Raw genomic sequence first — 4782 nt, forward strand, 5'->3', positions numbered from 1 at the left:
ATGAAGAAAAGATAATAACTTCTGCCCAAATACGTAATTACGCTACGCTACGCTTTGTGTAGATGTTGGATTATTTCATGAGTTTCTGTTTTCAATATCTTGTTCGCAGGTGTAAGGGTATAAGTTACGGTGAACTTACAGGGGGGCCATTTGAAAACGAAACAGAATGCGGCGAATTGGCCACATTCCTTGAAACGGAGATTTTTGTTTGAAGGGGGACACTTTTTGTTTTATAATTATTTATTAGTAAAATAGCCTTCCCTTGAACGTGGCAGCTGCATCCCTCAAATTTTGAATAGGGAAGATAGGTTGTGTGATACCTCATATTATGAAAGCTTATGAAGTCAGATTTCTATTTTTGTACTTTTTTCGAAAATCGGATTGAATTTGACTAATTAATGGATGTTCATAATATTACAGAATATTTTCTTAAAATTGTGAAAAAACTATAGGTTCTAAGACATTTAAGAAGTGAAACAGCCATCTCCTTAGCGGGGCGGTTATCCCTCTCGAATTTTCAATAGGGAAAAATTGGCCATGTGATACATCATTTGTAAGCACATCACTTAAGCTTTCTAATATGAAAAATTATCTAATAAAATTCAATAATTAATGGTTTTTCCTCGAATCACCTAAGAATATTTCCTGATTCGTGATCTTGCATAAATTTTTCTCAAAGATGTCATATTCTTTTATTTCGAACTTCTGTATTCGGTACTTGTTTCTGTAACTTCGACATTTATAGGCGAAGAATTTTCATTTCCTGCTACAAATATCGGCACTTGATTTAACTCGTGTTCGGAATAGAACTGTTGATAATTCCTTTTTTGTTATATCTAATAAAGATTATTCTTGTGTCCTCCAGCCGTTAATTGCAATCAAATAACAATGAAACCACGATTTTCATTTTACTTAATTTCTTTCGTCGATTAGTTCAATTATTTATAATGCGTTCAGTCGAAATCATGGTTTACACGATTACAGAGAGGTTGGAAATTTTTTCACTTCCTTCGAAAATAACCTATGTGCTAAGCTAAGAGAACGGCTGAACTATTCAATCAGCTTCATTTGGATGGAAATGTAAATTCGAGTTCATGGCAAAGTTCCGATAAACTGGTTCAGTGTGTAGTAAAGAACGAAATGTAAAAATGAATGAAGGGGTGAATGTGACAGTTCTTGGTCCGGTAGCTCTCAATCCAAGATCGAGTACTAGGCAACTTGCAACAGAATCTGGTTCTCAACGTAGCATTTTGAACATTTCGAAGCGCCATACTTTCCACCCGTACAAATTCCATCTTGTACATACCCTGCAGATGATTTTGACCACCGTGCCATCTGGAATTCTGTTCATTTATTCAATTATTGCTGTATTCCGTTACCAAGAATATATTTACAAAAGACTCAAAAAAAAAACTGTCGGTGCGATCAAACCAACAATTCCTTAGGGCTACTTGCGACTGTGTGCCCTCCTGTGACTGAAAAAACTCACCCGTGACCCACAGATCCTTCCACACTGCGGGCATGGATAGCAACTGACCAGATCTGGCCGCCGCTGTATTCCTCATTATAACTGTGGACCAGAGACCTCCACTGTGATCTGTCTAACGCTAGTTGTTCCAAGTTATGATTGGCATTAACTGATTTTAAGGATTGATGCAGTATATCCTTAAACCGCTTATATTGGCCTCCTGTTTTCCGAGCTCTCTCTGTGAATACGCCACACAGAGCTTTTTTGTGGAGTCTTGTGTCTTGCATCCTCAGAATGTGGCGACTCCATCTGAGTCGTGACCTCGTTACTTGAGTCTCAATAGTTATACAACTTGCGCGCTGCAAGACTTCTGCATTTGAAACTTTATGGAACCATGTGCATAATGCATATGCATAATGTCTCAGATGACGTTGTTTTGTTTGTTCAAGCTATTTAGTATGTCGCCTCCAGATTTCGCTTCCCTAAAGAACAGTCTTCAGATTGAGGTCGTGATTTTGAAACACTCTGTGTTCAGGTTAGCCCTAGAGTGTTAATGAAGCTTCCCAAGTATTTGAACTGCTCGACCTGTCGATGTTATACCGCTCGTTATCGGTCGCCAGAGCCTCGTTTGTAAAAACTGCGAGTAGGTAAGGTTGGCATTTGAGTGGAGAGGCTTTAAAACGAATCCTTTCCTCTCATTTTAAATACTGTTAGATGTAAAATCGGCAAGAGTTTTGTAATGGCTCACAATTGAATATGATTTAGTGTTGAGGGTGTTGGTACATGAGTCACAAACCACTCGCAAGTTCAGGTAGGTAGGTAGGTAGACACCTGTCAGCGACGCGCATTGCTGTATAAACAATTCTGTCCAAATACGTAATTACGCTACGCTACGCTTTGTGTAGATGTTGGATTATTTCATGAGTTTCTGTTTTCAATATCTTGTTCGCAGGTGTAAGGGTATAAGTTACGGTGAACTTACAGGGGGGCCATTTGAAAACGAAACAGAATGCGGCGAATTGGCCACATTCCTTGAAACGGAGATTTTTGTTTGAAGGGGGACACTTTTTGTTTTATAATTATTTATTAGTAAAATAGCCTTCCCTTGAACGTGGCAGCTGCATCCCTCAAATTTTGAATAGGGAAGATAGGTTGTGTGATACCTCATATTATGAAAGCTTATGAAGTCAGATTTCTATTTTTGTACTTTTTTCGAAAATCGGATTGAATTTGACTAATTAATGGATGTTCATAATATTACAGAATATTTTCTTAAAATTGTGAAAAAACTATAGGTTCTAAGACATTTAAGAAGTGAAACAGCCATCTCCTTAGCGGGGCGGTTATCCCTCTCGAATTTTCAATAGGGAAAAATTGGCCATGTGATACATCATTTGTAAGCACATCACTTAAGCTTTCTAATATGAAAAATTATCTAATAAAATTCAATAATTAATGGTTTTTCCTCGAATCACCTAAGAATATTTCCTGATTCGTGATCTTGCATAAATTTTTCTCAAAGATGTCATATTCTTTTATTTCGAACTTCTGTATTCGGTACTTGTTTCTGTAACTTCGACATTTATAGGCGAAGAATTTTCATTTCCTGCTACAAATATCGGCACTTGATTTAACTCGTGTTCGGAATAGAACTGTTGATAATTCCTTTTTTGTTATATCTAATAAAGATTATTCTTGTGTCCTCCAGCCGTTAATTGCAATCAAATAACAATGAAACCACGATTTTCATTTTACTTAATTTCTTTCGTCGATTAGTTCAATTATTTATAATGCGTTCAGTCGAAATCATGGTTTACACGATTACAGAGAGGTTGGAAATTTTTTCACTTCCTTCGAAAATAACCTATGTGCTAAGCTAAGAGAACGGCTGAACTATTCAATCAGCTTCATTTGGATGGAAATGTAAATTCGAGTTCATGGCAAAGTTCCGATAAACTGGTTCAGTGTGTAGTAAAGAACGAAATGTAAAAATGAATGAAGGGGTGAATGTGACAGTTCTTGGTCCGGTAGCTCTCAATCCAAGATCGAGTACTAGGCAACTTGCAACAGAATCTGGTTCTCAACGTAGCATTTTGAACATTTCGAAGCGCCATACTTTCCACCCGTACAAATTCCATCTTGTACATACCCTGCAGATGATTTTGACCACCGTGCCATCTGGAATTCTGTTCATTTATTCAATTATTGCTGTATTCCGTTACCAAGAATATATTTACAAAAGACTCAAAAAAAAAACTGTCGGTGCGATCAAACCAACAATTCCTTAGGGCTACTTGCGACTGTGTGCCCTCCTGTGACTGAAAAAACTCACCCGTGACCCACAGATCCTTCCACACTGCGGGCATGGATAGCAACTGACCAGATCTGGCCGCCGCTGTATTCCTCATTATAACTGTGGACCAGAGACCTCCACTGTGATCTGTCTAACGCTAGTTGTTCCAAGTTATGATTGGCATTAACTGATTTTAAGGATTGATGCAGTATATCCTTAAACCGCTTATATTGGCCTCCTGTTTTCCGAGCTCTCTCTGTGAATACGCCACACAGAGCTTTTTTGTGGAGTCTTGTGTCTTGCATCCTCAGAATGTGGCGACTCCATCTGAGTCGTGACCTCGTTACTTGAGTCTCAATAGTTATACAACTTGCGCGCTGCAAGACTTCTGCATTTGAAACTTTATGGAACCATGTGCATAATGCATATGCATAATGTCTCAGATGACGTTGTTTTGTTTGTTCAAGCTATTTAGTATGTCGCCTCCAGATTTCGCTTCCCTAAAGAACAGTCTTCAGATTGAGGTCGTGATTTTGAAACACTCTGTGTTCAGGTTAGCCCTAGAGTGTTAATGAAGCTTCCCAAGTATTTGAACTGCTCGACCTGTCGATGTTATACCGCTCGTTATCGGTCGCCAGAGCCTCGTTTGTAAAAACTGCGAGTAGGTAAGGTTGGCATTTGAGTGGAGAGGCTTTAAAACGAATCCTTTCCTCTCATTTTAAATACTGTTAGATGTAAAATCGGCAAGAGTTTTGTAATGGCTCACAATTGAATATGATTTAGTGTTGAGGGTGTTGGTACATGAGTCACAAACCACTCGCAAGTTCAGGTAGGTAGGTAGGTAGACACCTGTCAGCGACGCGCATTGCTGTATAAACAATTACAATATCCGCATTTTGAGCGTATGCTGGCTGCTTCTGTTCTATTCATCTGAATCTTCAATTCTCAAATAATATATGATAATTAAACAGTAAAATCATTTTCAGCCATTACAAAACTCTTCCACTGACATCGTTATGAC

The sequence above is a fragment of the Coccinella septempunctata genome, chromosome 7 (genome assembly GCF_907165205.1).
Source record: "Coccinella septempunctata chromosome 7, icCocSept1.1, whole genome shotgun sequence".
In the NCBI taxonomy this organism is placed as follows: domain Eukaryota; kingdom Metazoa; phylum Arthropoda; class Insecta; order Coleoptera; family Coccinellidae; genus Coccinella; species Coccinella septempunctata.